General features: G+C 34.1%; 1 protein-coding gene across 3 annotated transcripts in view; it reads left to right on the forward strand.

Moving 5' to 3' along the window:
- Positions 1-14,770, forward strand: part of LOC109680165 (cadherin-10) — a 188,840-nt gene that overhangs the window by 29,757 nt on the left and 144,313 nt on the right. The window contains exon 2 of one of the 3 annotated variants that reach the window (XM_074077690.1): positions 8,334-8,407. The exons of the other annotated variants lie outside the window; for them this stretch is intronic. The gene's annotated coding sequence lies outside the window, so the exon portion shown is untranslated. The remainder of the gene's footprint in view (positions 1-8,333; positions 8,408-14,770) is intronic. 3 annotated transcript variants of the gene reach the window in all.

Consider the following 14,770-nt stretch of genomic DNA (forward strand, 5'->3'; position numbering starts at 1 on the left):
TACCTGTCAGTCCTTCCAAAATAAAGCCAAGAAATTAAAAAAATGAGTTCTTATGTGTCAATATTTTGAATATGCAGTTTAATTAGAGGTTTTATTCTGAGCAGCTAAACCTATCCCATCATGATATGTCAATTAGTAGTTATATTCATCGTCTTATTTTTGCAAGGGGTAACAACACCCCCTTTAGAAGGTAGGCTGTTAGGTTGACAGGTCTTCTGATGTTGATGAAGTAGTGTAGCACCCTAGTGAATTCTCAAAAATTCCTAAGCCCTTCTTTGGACTGAGTCATACATCAGGTATTCAAAAGTATACATTTCTATATATAATTTTATAGTGATATCTTTTTATTTGCAGTCCTGTCGGTAGAACCCAGAGCCTTCCACGTACTAGGCATGTGCTCTACCACTGAGTCAGACCCTCAGCATATGCTTTTAAAATATTATTATAAACTCAGTGCAGTTTTTTATCTTTTTATATACCTGCTTACCCATTACTCTTAAAAAAGCAGAATGTAATCTTAATAAGTGGTTACAGGTTGACAGACTCATCTCACTTTTAGAATCTCCCCCCCTTAAAAGAAAAAAAAGGGAAGAACGTTGAATATAGGAGCTCAGGAACATATAGCACCTATTGTCAGTTTTCACAAAATTTCACAGAAACTGACATTTTTACTTCTTTCTACATCCAGAGAGAATAAGATGAATATACTAAATTGCAAATATGTCTCACCAAATGCAAGGGATATAATCATCTACTGTTGATAATTTTCACCCCAACCCTCATATATTCAGTACAAGAAGTTAGTATTTTGAAGCATCAAGAATTCTTCAAAATTTTATTCAGCTATAAAGAAGAACAAGATTATGTCATTTGCAGAAAAATGAATGGAACTGCAGATTGTAATGCTAAGCAAAATAAGCCAGTCTCACAAAGGCAAGAATAGCATGTTTTCTCTTACGTGGAGAGTTTAGGAGAAAGCAAAAGTACATTAAAGTATAAGGAGGACTATCAGGAATATGAAAGAAGAAAACATAGTGGGGAGTGGGGATATAGGAATGGGTAATAGAGGGGCTATGTACGATAAAAATACATTAGATGCATACATGGAAATGTCACAACAAAACCCATTACATTTTGCATGGGTTAAATTGTATGAAAATATGGAATGTATATTGATATATAGAGAAAATTATTTTTATTTTTTATGCTTAAATTTTTTTTAATATTAAGATTGATTATATGATCATAAATACCTTGGGAAAAGAAGCTTATTATCTTCTGTCAGTATTATTTATGGAGAAAAATTTAAAATAAGCTATGTTACCATCTTAATTAAATCTACTGATAAGTTGAAAATCCATCATAAAGTAGCTTGGAACTCAGTGCTAACAACTGTGATTTTAATGAACAAAAGAGCACCCATATCAAACCATGCTATAGAACTTTGAAAGGCAAATTCTCAACAAATGCAAATACCACTGATTGGTCCATTATGTAACATCATTGCTAGAAATTTATTTAGAAAGATCTCACACATATGATGTCAGTAATGGCATCAAAGTGTATTTTCTACTAGATATATTATCATGGCTAATACAAAAATATAACTGTGGTAAGAAAAGTTTCGTATACAAAATAATGCACTATTCTGTACTTGGATCCAAATCAGCAAATACTATTTTACTTGTAGTTACACATCCATGGTTTCTTCTAGGAAGTTAAGATGATTTTGACAGAGAATTTTAATGACCTTCTTGTTACTGAGTTCAGTTACAACATTAAGAATATCTACTGCCTCTGATAACTAAAGGACCAGAGATGGTTTTGCCCAGTGTACAGATTCAGTGCCATTCAAGGTCCTATGTTCCTTCTGGCTTTCTTTCCTTCAATTCACAGTTTTGACTTCTTCCAGATAAAACCTATCACAGTTGTAAAAGTAACATTTGAAATCTAGGTTATATACTTTCAGATTTATGATTAATAACTGTAGAAGGAAAAGAAGGGGGGAAGAGAGAGAGAGAGAGAAAGAGAGAGAGAGGAATAACTGACAGGAAATAAGGAAAATCCTATCTTTAATCAATCATGAATAAAGGGCATGAAATTAATGGAGTTTGCAGAGCTAAATAGAGTGAAGCGTTTCTGAAACATATAAAATGACAAATTGGGAGAAGTGTAAAAACCAAAATAGGAGATTATTTGAGAAAGAAGAGAAAAAATGAATGTTGGTTAGTTCTTGAGGCTATTCTTCCAGTTTCCAATCCTGTTTGTTTCACTTATTTACCTAGACATTCTATGTCAGTATTGAACAATTTGTGGCTTCACTGAGTTGATCGTGAGGTGAAATTAGATAACAAGTCCATTTTAATACACATTTCTTCTTATTGAGGGTATTGGATCATAAGATCATTTCAATCCCTATGACTTTTCATTAAATTGATGCTTTTTACAACTTTTCAAAATATTTAAATACTTCCCACCCTCCAGTTTAGTTAGCCTGGAAAATGTCTGGTTTCTTTGAGAAACACATTTATTGTACTATGAGGGTCACTCCTTAGGTGTACTAAAACACTTCATCATTCAATGGAGTCTAGACCTGACGTGTCTCAGGTCTGTAGTTATGCTGATGAACCACACATCCCTGTCTGATCAGTAGAGATTTTCATTGTGCAATTTATGTAGACCATGGAATGCTGTACCTTGGTTTCCATTGCAGAGACTGAAAAATACTCCCTGATGTACCACTATTAATTATAGAAATTACATTTTGCATTTTACGGATCACTGATACTATTTGGTCTCAGAACTGAGGAATGCCATCACGCTCAGGGAAATAAGGTGCATTTTTCACAGGTAACATCTCCTATCACTGCTGGCAACAGAGATCAGCCCATCTAACACTTTTCAAAGATGCTGCTGATCCACCATCCACATATATCTCAAAAAATGAAAGCACCTTACATCTTATCTCTCTTTTTTGAAGTATAAGTCCTTTTATCTTACTTAAAAATTTTTATTAGTGTATATTAGTTGTACAAAGGGGTTTCACCATGATATTTCACACATGAATATATTGTACATTGAGATTAACCCTATATGTTGCTCTCTTTTTCCTGTCCCCCTCCCCAGTTTTCAACAGATTTCAGGGAGTCACCTTGTGTCATCTTCCTACTTAGGCACAATGTAGTTGGATGTATTTTACTCTCTATACTCCCATTATTCTCTTTTCCTCTGCCTCTTCCCATGTATCCCCCTAGGCAGTCCCTTGATTATAGTCATGGTTTTATATATATATATATATATATATATATATATATATATATATTACATCCTCTCTTAAAAGATGTATGGAGCAGTTTAGTGAATCACACATGATAAAACCATTCTACCTATCCATTCTTTAATTTTTCTCCAGTATCTCAGAGTCTTCATTAAGCTCTTATTTCAGCAAGTTAACCAAACAGTGAAGCAAGCCACACTCTCAAATGCTTAGATTAGAGCAATAATTCCAAACATTGGGAAAGAGAGCAAAAGTCATATTTGCTGTGTTATAAAACAACATTCTATAATCTATGATTTAATTCTTTCAGAATTTATTCATATACATAGTTTTAGACCTTCATGGATACAAATCTTGAAATTTAGCAATATTTTTGTGCTTAATCTCTTTTAGAGTTTGAGTTTATAATTATCTCTCTAGGGCATGTTGAAATCTGTTTCTAATTTAGATCTAGAGATAATTAGAAATAGTGGGGGATATTTTTTCCTTGTAAGGTAAATCTCTCAGATGAGGTTGTTAGTGGATTTAAGAAAGAATAAAATGAGTGTCATCCTTGGATGTGTAAGGGCTGCTTCTCTCTGATGACATTCCAGACTCAGAGACATTTGAGTGGGATACTTTGAACTGTGTGGATCGTATCATATTTTCTGGCTCTGATTTTCAACATGTTACATTTTCTAAATTCACCCACTGAGCTCTCATAGTGGGGCTGTGATCAGGCTGCATGTGCAAATAGCTTTAAAATTTGGAATCAGCAGGACCAACCATACTTTTGAGTTTAGTCCTCTTGCCTTATGTCTACAGTTGCACATGGTACAAGATTATTTCTTCAGAGTTTAAAAAAAATTCTCATATCTCTCTGTGCTTTAGGCCAAAGTCTTCAGGCACTTGTGCTTAGTATTCGTTTTCTTCCAGACATCTACAACCAACTCACCTTCCTCATTCCTGTTATTTAATTCTCTTGGAACAGCAGCCCAGTCTCTCAAATTCTTGTACTCAGTAAGCACTACATTCTAGGTTACAATTGGTTACAAGCTGATTAATTATTTTACTAATGTAATCCAAGGAGTGATATCACTTTTAATTTCAGCTGGATTTGGTGGGGAGGGCATAGCTCTACTGGAACTGGTAATAAGCCAGTATTTCTTCTATTGCTCTGAGATTTTATTGCTAACAGCTTCTTCAGCTACCAATTTGTGTATAATTTAGAATTTTGATTCACGAAGCATGTAAGCATACCAAATTCACAAGTGCATTTCTTAACTACAAAGGATGCTATGAAAGCTATTATTTGGAATTCTTCCTCAGGAATCAGAAATTATAATGCAGGAAATTCACTCTGTGTTAGAAAGATATTTGAAATAGATTTGACAACAAATAATAATAAGTACATAATAATACAATTCCTAACTTTCTTTCGGGTATTGCCTATTTCTTGTTTTATCATTGTGGTTCCCATTGTCTTTTTCTTACTAAATTGTCGAGTGTCATTATCCCTTACAGGTATTAAATCCATTATCAAACATGAAGTTTTTCCAAGCATGTATATTTTAAAATCTATACATTTGTTATTATTATACTTTTACTTTTATTTCACATTAATTAAAAACTTTAAAGACTTTCAAAATAGTCATACCTATAGCTGTAGATATTATATTTTTATAATTGCCTTTTGGATTTTTTTGTTGGAACTGGGGTTTTAACTCAAGGCTTCGTATCTTGCAAAATAGGAGCTCTACTACTTGAGCCACACACACCTCTACTCCAAAAGTTTTGTTTTGAACTTTTTTTTTTCTTTCAGTACTGGGGAGTTTGAACTCAGGACCTTGCATTTGCTAGGCAGGCACTCTACCATGCCCCCAGCCTTAGATTTTTTTGAGTTAGATTCTGTTGAATTATAATCTTTGCTTATTTTTCTTCAAATATGTTTTTAATATTACCAAAATCATTTTTGCCACTGATATGAAATCAATATATGTTTGGAAATAATGTCATCAAAGCTTATATTTTGCAACTATTTCATAGATGTTATGATTTAAAAAAATCAAACCACAAGTAAGCAGAATAAAAGTTTACTAGTTCTCTTGCTTCTGAGCCTACTAGTCAGCTGTCATAAACAAGTCACATTGCCAAGGTTCAGATGCTCGAGGTGGACTGCATGTGTCATCCATTCTACCTCTGGTAGAATCATGACAAGTCATACAGCTTTGTATTCCTAACAAAATTAGCAAATTAAGACATAGAAATAATTGTTTAATTATTCTTTGTTATATCTAAAATTAATTTATGTCTAAACTTTGTATTTTTTCTGTTTTTATTACAAGATCAGAAAAATATGTAACACTTTCTTAGGACTTTTTAGAAAATGTTTGCATTCTTTGTATTAATTGTATTCTTTTAGAATTTGTATTGCTATGCCTAGATTCTGTAAATCCAATTCTATTTCAAATAGTCAACTTAAATTTATAAAGAAATTATAAATAAAAAATTAAAATTCCATGTTGGAGATTAGTGGTAACTATTTCCTTTTTAGTATGCAAAAGTGTTGTGAGTATTAAGAAATATCATGATTTTATTGTCATAATTTGTCCCAAACACCACAATGGAGACATTCTTTCAAACAGGATGTAGAATTAACCCATTCCAGTGAAAACTAATGTGAAAAAATCTCTAACAAGTATACCTGTTGTATACTATTGCTTTTGGGGAGAGTGACATTTTGAGCTCTATTGTACCTGAGAATTTTGCCTTTACCTCTTCCACATCAATTGTCAGTTTTTCCACCTAGTCTCTTTACTAATTATTGCCAAATAGAACTTACTAAGCTTTAATCAATCAAACTCACCTTTATGTAATGATCATTTTCTGAATTTTAATTCACTGAAGTGGGAGAAACCTATGTATATCTTGACAGTGTATAGAATGTTCAGGGAATTTAGTGTGAGACTGTGGTCAGGAGTATGGGGCTTTAGAATCAGCTAAGTTAGCAAGAACCTTTGGGAAAATAAACTAGCATTATGCATACTCATTATTTTTGCATTTAGACAAGTGCTAATTTGGATTAGATTGACTCTGAGGTCATTTTGAACTTTAAGCTTTTGTGAGAATAGCTGAGAAATGGGAAAACAAAAGCATATTCTATACAGGTGGGGCCTTTATTTTAAATTGCATGTGAATTAATTGGCAAATATAAGCTTAAATACCCACTTTTTCTCAGGATTTTAACCAGGTCTAATTTCATTCTCATATTTCTTAAAACATGCACATTTTGTTTAGTGTTTTCTTTCAGAACTTAATTTATTCATACAAATTTGAATATTCTAGGCGATGTTCCAATTTTGTGGTACTCAATGAAGGGCAATGTTGTTCCTCCTTTCTTAGGTAATATTTGGCAATGTCTGGAGACATTGCAGTCCATGTTGATCTGAGGGAGGTACTGATACTGGAATTTAGTGAATAGAGACAGGGACACTGCTAAACACCCAACAATGCACATGATGCCCACAACCACCACCACCACCAAAAAACAGTTATTTTGTTCAAAATGTCAGGACTGTTACTGTTGAAAAACTCATATGTAAAACCATTCTGAATACAACTGAAGGCACTTGCAAAGGATTGGATTGACTCTTCATTATCAGCAAAAACTGATGCAAAGATATTTCATTAAAGGGAAATGTATTTTAAAAGGATGAGATGTTAAATTCAATAGAATCATAATAATGAGACATGAGAGCTTTTCTTAAATCATGCTTAGATATTCTTGAAAATGAGATGTATTCATAGGATAGCTGCTAGAGGAAAATCAGTGCATACAACCTGAGGACCCGAATAATTTATGGTCTTACTTCAAAGTGAACATAGATTTTATATAAATTGGTGTACACAATGGTTTGACTTTAGTCCAATGGCCTAATAGAAATATGAATTTGATCTTTCTGTTCATGTGGAAACCATAAAGGCCTCTGGGTACTTATCAAAGCATTCTGAAAAATAAGTTTTAGTTTTACTTATCTTTAAGACCTCAAGGAACAGAAATCATGATTGAATACCTGTGAAAATATAGAAAATATCAGTTATGCTCAGATTCCCAAATTATTTGCAACTTTGTATTCAGTACTGTGCATGAACTTCATCCATGTCTTACTTCTACCATTTGCTTTTCTATGTATTCTTCTTCTTTTCTTTTGGTCTTTGAGCCCCTCTACCCCAAAAACCTATATTTAGTATTCTTTCCTAAAATTAAGAAGTCTTAAATGTCATAATGTTAACATAAAACACATTTATCACTTAAGGATAGAAATTTCTGATTCTGACAAGGTTTGGAAAATACTAAAATTATTCATCACTTAGCAACTTACCTTATGAATATTTAATACTACTTGGTATTTACAGGAGAAAAAATAAGGTATTGAATCCCATTTTGTTTACTACACATAGATACTTCCTGTAAGCAATTACTAAACATGTAGCCTATTTTTTTCTTTTTAACTTGTTGAAAAGAAGTATCCATGCATTATAATGGAATATCTACCATTTTTTGGTTGAAGAGCATAAACAAAGAAAATAATTACTGCTAGCATTACATAAAAAGAGTATGATTCTCAGTGATACAATATGGAGTAATTAAACACACAGCATGCTAATACTTTAACAAAGTGAAAGGATAAAAGAAAAATAAACTATGGTAGAGCTCACAACATCTAATGGGTAAGAGATGTGGATAATGCACAACTATTAACATTGAAAATAATAAGGACTACCTTGTGCCTCTAGGTATAATTTCCAAAATATATGGTATGCTTAACTTTGATCATTTTGCTGAATTATATATATGAATTAATATATACAGAAGAAAAATTGAATGGGTAACTATGGCAGGGAGAGTCCAAAGGAACCTGGAAATCAAATGAAGGGTGTAGAGTTGTCTTTATATTGTTAGAGGCATTATGTCACCAAACTTTGTTATTTAATAGAAAGTGCTGCATCCTTGATAGGTACCAGAGGCTTCAAAATGCTACCTATTTTTAAAAGAATTTTCTGTTCATCTCTCCAGTGTTTCTCTCCATTTGTTGAAAACCTACAGTATATTCAGCACTGCTTTGTACACTGCATTTTCAGCAGAGAACAGTAAGTAGTTTATACAAATAAGATGTATTTTTGTGACAAATGATAATTAAATTACAGGAAGCCCACCTTATTCACACTTATTACATGTGGTTTTGACCAAGCACAGTAAGAAAAATTAAAGTAAATTAAAACACGTATTTCAAAACCAAAGTATTCAAATGCCTGTGCCTGCATTATGAAGATTCATTGATGCAAAGAAGTTCTCAGTCAGTCCCATGTTATTGTCACTTGTGTTTAAATCATTGTGCGATGCTCTAAGTGTTTCTCTGCTCTTAATTTTGTAAAAATGGAGTTTGCCTTCCAAAAAGCAAATGGTGCCCTAAAAGCAAGGCAAAAGTTCTGATAATCCTCGCAAGATAAAAATGCTCTTAATGTGAAAATTTTAGATTTGTTGATAGGTGGCATGTCTTTAGTGGATATTGGGTGGAGCTGTGAGAAAAATTAAGCACCTTTAGTACAGTATTGAACACTATGCATCCTGAGTATTCACAGCTTTTCCTCAGTGGTAGTCTCCTGGGAACTTTATACTCATGGATACCAAGGGTCTACTTTAAAAATTAACATAATAATAATATCACATTGTGATAAATATCTATAAAATATAAAGAGGTGATGTAAATGAAAATGTTTTTGAGGGACAGTTTTAAATAGGATAGCCACAAGGTGCCAAGAAGATTATGTTTGAGTTGAGACTGGAGAAATATAAACAGAAATATGTGAAACATGAACAGAAGAGATTTCCATATGAAACAAATAATTGCAAAGATCCTGATGTAGAAATCAGTTTGGTTCATTGGTAGAAATTGAGATTATTGCACCAGAAGAGTACTGACTGAGAGAAAGAGGTAAAAAGACGAGTTTAAACTAGGCACAGTCAGTATTATCATAAATTGTGGGTCATTTGGCCAATGTGAGAAGAAGGCATAGTTAAGAATGTTTGCCAGACTGTGGGGAAAATAGTCACAATCATCAGTGACACCAGAATACGTGAAAGCTCCAGGCTCTTGACTCTTGCAGTTGAAGATGGAGTGATGGCTGAGGCCAGAGTCTGCCCATCACCATCTTCTACTGTTCTAGGGGATAAGAATACAGAAGAAACAGCATAAAAAAAAAAGTGCCCTCTCCTCTGGGGATTTTCAAAGAACAAGTAGGAGGCAAAATGACAGATGAGAGTCTAGGTGCACACAGGCCTTGTACTATGCCCCAGGATTCACCTCCAAATATCAAAGTTCAAAGTAGTTGGCAGAGAGAATGTTGAAAGATACAGTACTCTAATGGTTCTGCCTACTTCTCTACAAGGTCTGAAGTAATCTAAACTTCATCAATGGTGACTTTGAAAGTCAGTACCAGAGGTAACGGGTGGTGAGTTTAATCCCTGACCCATTTCATTGCCTTCTGCAAAGTCATGATAGTCATTTTGCCAAATACTTAAGTTATTATCCTGTTATTATTTAGAATTGGAAACTTCACTATACATATCTGCAGCCATAGTGAAATGACTGATACAATTCTAGGATTTTTACTTTTTCTTTTCTGAATTACTATTGTCCAAATTCAATACCAGGAGGAAGTTTGTCTACTATTGAAAAGATACAAGCTGTGGAATTATTTTCTTGGCAATGAGATCTTTTTCTACTTATCTGTAGTTTTAGAAGTAATAAAGGGACTATCTTGCATGTGGTGTTACTATAGATCCAACTTTCCAAATATGGCTTTCTTCTATATATTAAAATTTTCCTATTGCATAAATATTAATTGTAAGGATACAGTTTGCTCTAAGATATCACAAAGTTTGTCCAGTCCTCAGATAATAATTACTCTTTGACACTTTTGCATTGACCATGTTTATATTATAAATACAAAAGAATACATGCTCTAGATATATAATAACACTGACTATATATAATAACCTTTTACCTATTATGAAAATATATTTAAACATTGTTCCTTAGTGTTCCACTAGAAATATTAGTTTTAGTATTTGGGTATCCCTCTGTTTTAGTTACTTTCTCACCACTGTCAAACAATGCAAAAGAAAGATACTTTTGATCTGCAGTTTCAGAGGGTTCCTTCTATGGCTGCTTTGGCTCCAGGCACTTGGGCAGAACATCATGGTCCTGGAAATATGAAGGAGAGGAAGTTTGGAAGAGAAGTAGAGAGAAAGAGAGGAAGGGCCAGGGAAAATATATCCCTAAGACTGTTCACCCAGTGGCCCACTTTCTCTAACTAGGTCTCACCTACTAAAGTCTCCAGAACCTCTGAAAATAGCACAATCAGCAGAGTACCAAGTGTTCAAAACTTGACCCTGTTTGGGACACTTCATACTGAAACTACAACATTTCACCCCTGTCTCCCAAAGGCTCAAGGCCATCACATAAGGCAAAATGCATTCAGTCCATCTCCACGAGGCTTAGCAGCTACATAGTCAGCTGTAGTCACAATATCAACCCTACTTCTTTGGTACCAGTTTCCTCTGTTAGTTAGCCTTGCCATCACTGCCACAAAATTCCTGACAGAAGCGTTAAGGAGGAAAGACTGATGTTGGCTCATGGTTTCTGCAAGTTCAGTCTATGATAGCTCAACCTCACATACAGAGACAGAACAGTAAGGTGGCAGAGATGGTTCTTCACACATGGTTGACAAGAAGCAGAGAGAAGCAGAAAAAGGGCCTAGGGGCTAGTTAACCCCAACAACCTGCATCAGTGATCTATATCCTTCCTCTAACTATGACATCCCTACTAATGCTTCCAGAACTTCCCCAAGTAGCCACCAGCTGGGGCCCAGTGTTCAAAACAGCCTGTGGGAACATTTGATATTCAAACCATAACACCCTCCAAATAGATAATTCCTCATATTCAAAGTTGAATTTGTCATTTTTTTTCTATTCTTTATGAAATGCTTTGTTCAATAAACTTGGATGCAAAGTTTATAAGTTATTTTCAGTAGGTCACGTGATAGCACTAGATGCTCGTTCAAATTAGTTGTTTTTGCCACAAATAATACTTAATAGTTTGTGAATTGTTAGCTAGGCATTCCTCTAATCATAGCTATTAAGGAGGCTGAGATCAGTAGGATTGTGGTTTGAAGCCAACTGGGGCAAAGGTTTATGATCCCCCATCTCAACCATTAGCTGAATATGGTGGTACACGCTTGTCATCCCAGTTACACAGGGAAGTATAAATAAGAAGACTGCAGTCCAGGCTGGCCAAAAAGTGAGACCCTATCTAAAAAAAAAAAAAAGCCATAGTGAAAAAGGTGTGGCTCAAGTGGTAGAGTGCCTGCCTAGCAAGTGTTGGGCCCTGAGTTCAAAACCCCCCCAAAATAATAGTCCCCCCCCAAAAAAAAGTAATAGTGAATCATTTAGCCTATCCTATGTAATGCATCTTCTTGAGGGATTTATTCTTTGATAACAAATAAATGATGTGTCCTAAAATTTGTTTATTTAAATCTGCAGGCAGTTGCCACAATGCCCTATTAGGAAGCAACACTGTTTCTATTTATACTTACTTATTTTTTTTTATACTTACTTAGAATGTTTTCACCAGCCACCCAAGTACTCCTAAGGATACACTTTCACTTTTATGGCAAATGAAATGCACTGTTTTTCCTGAGTGTTTTAAAGGTATTTTGTTTGACTATAGTTTAGTCAAACAAAACATGAGAATGTGTCAGTCCAGTGTTGATATCTAAATCACTTCACACAGTTTTTTCTGCTGATTTGTACCTCTGTTATCTATCTTCAGTTTTGAAGAAACCGATAACTTCAGTAATGTTATAATGGAAATCACTACATTGCATTCTTTAACATTTTTCTATGTGAAATTGCTTTTCGATTATCCTAGACAACAACACCACAAATGAGTTAGTGGTAGTCTGTCTTCTCTGCAGTTCATGTGGGCTACATCCCTCAGGAGCCTGTGCCCTCATGTTTTTAAAATAAGATACTGCACAATCTTGACAAAGACATCCAAATATCTTTAGAAACAATGAAAAATATAATAATAGTCTCTGTCCACACACATTTTATGATGGATTAAGACTATGTTATGTACTCATAATTAAATTTATATCAATGCCTCATGTTAGTTAATAAAAATATTCTTGTACATTTAAACAAGTGAAAAAGCAATTTAAAAAACCTTTTTATAGCATTTTTGCTAGTTAGGATAAGGATAGCAATACAGAGAGATTCCTAGCATTGCTTCCATGCACAAGTGTACTACAACCCTAACTGATTCATCTCCACCTGACCTCTTCACTACTTCCCAGTCACCTTCCCATATTGACCTCTTATGTCTTTCTTATTATTCTTTATGTCTACTCTTCAACAAAATTGGAGAAAAGGGCAGAACAGATTCTGTCTGGAAGCGAGGGGGCCGGGGAGAGGGGAGAGGGCAGGAGGGAGAAATGGCCTAAACAATGTATGCACATATAAATAAAGAATAAATAAATAATTAAAAACCTTTTCAAAGAAATACATGTATAAATTGGAGTGCTGGCACACACTGGTAATCCCAGAACTTCTGAGCCCTAGGCAGGAAGACTGAGAGTTTGGAGCCAGCCTGGGTGACATCACAAGAATTATGCAAATAACGTTGAAGACTATGTATTTTCTCAGTTCATGTGTTCATGTAGCTGGCTTTTTTGTTCTTCCCAATAACAAAGATCAAAAGTAAACTAAATAATTTATATTTCTACCATGTTTATCAACTATTGTAATCCATAATAGTACAAGCAAAATTATTTCCTGACTAAAAGAACAAATTATTTTCAACTCAACTTTACCATCAACTGAAAGATTTCTCTAGCAAAATATGGGGGAAGACAAGAGTATGTGTTGAAGTGTTGAATTAATGTCATTGGTATTTTCACCAAAATAAAATAAAATAAAATCTCTTAAAAAATTCCTATTCATGATATCCTATTGCTTTGAATTATACTAATTATGTCATCATTACAGGTTAAGAAGTTAATTCTTATTTCCCACAGGCCACTAGGACTCTTTGTCCCTTTCTTACATATATTTGTGTAATCATAGGTAACTGCTAATTTTATAGAAAATATGACATGCTACTTTTAAATGTTAATTTAATTATTATATGTTAGGTATCTAGTAATTGTAACATATTCTGTTAAAATGTAGCTGCTTAGAACAGCATTTAGTGTCTTGGCTTTTGTTGGTGAGGGATCTGGAAAGGCATGGTTTTACTTGATTCACTGCTTTAGCATTGCACACAGGTCACACTCAAGGTGCCATTAGAGGGCTGCTTGCTGAACAGATGGTTTTTGCGGATTGAGTTCTTTCCAGGCTTTTGGGCTGAGGTTCTCAGTTCCTTGCTGGTTCTTGGCCTTTGGCCACAGTCAGTTCTTTGTCATAGAAACTCCCCGACATGACCACTTGTTCATCTAAGCTTGTAAGCCAAGAGGACAATGGAATGAGTCTGTTAGCAAGGTGTAAATTGCAATCTATTGTAACTCAATCTTGGAAGTAATATTCCTTCATCTCTGCTGTATTCAGTTTATTCAAAGAAGACAAGAGGACACAGTGTACACACCAAAAGGAAATGATCTTTGGAGACTGTCATAAAAGTCAATTGTTAATAACAACCTCCTATGAAAAATAGGAGACAGGAATTATTTAACAACTCTTCTAGTGATGCTGTTTTATTCTCTCCTTTATAATATGGTGTTTTATGCTAAGAAACCTATTGTTTGAAGACACTATAATAAAGAAAAAAAAAGGTTTTCAATTTCCAGTGTAGTTGCCTACCAGCTACATTGCATTAATGATGTTTCTTAGTTCCTCAGTTTTGCTTGATTTATTAATTACCTGAATTAGCACTAAATATGACCTAGTTTTGTGCATCTTTTGAAGGAAAAATGGTTGTATATATCACTTTTTTCAGAAATTTATTGAGCAATTATCTATAGATCATAGAGATAAAAATCAAAGTAATAAGCAGCCATTTTCCAAAGCAATGAGTAATCTAAGACGAGAAATTGTTTAAAGGATACAGAAATATGTCTGACCTATAAAGCTTCTCAGAAAATAATAGACCTGAAGAAGCCTTTTTTTCTTATCTACTTCCTTCTTCTTTTAGTATTTTCTAAAAAATAATTGCTAAGCCTCACAATCCCTTCCACCAGTGACTGCCAAGGAGTAGTAATTAGAGTCTTAGGGGAAGAGTAATTTAAGGTGCTGCTTCCCTTCTTTCTCTAGCATTGTAAACTTTTAATTTACATTTTGCTACTTCCCTCACAGTTCCAAATATTTTCCCCTTCCTCCTAAATGCACCTAAGTTAAAGTACTTGAAATCCTCTTTACATTTAGGGCTGGGAAAACAAAAGTGAGCAAGAGAATAT

Source organism: Castor canadensis, chromosome 6 (assembly GCF_047511655.1).
Source record: "Castor canadensis chromosome 6, mCasCan1.hap1v2, whole genome shotgun sequence".
In the NCBI taxonomy this organism is placed as follows: Eukaryota; Metazoa; Chordata; class Mammalia; order Rodentia; family Castoridae; genus Castor; species Castor canadensis.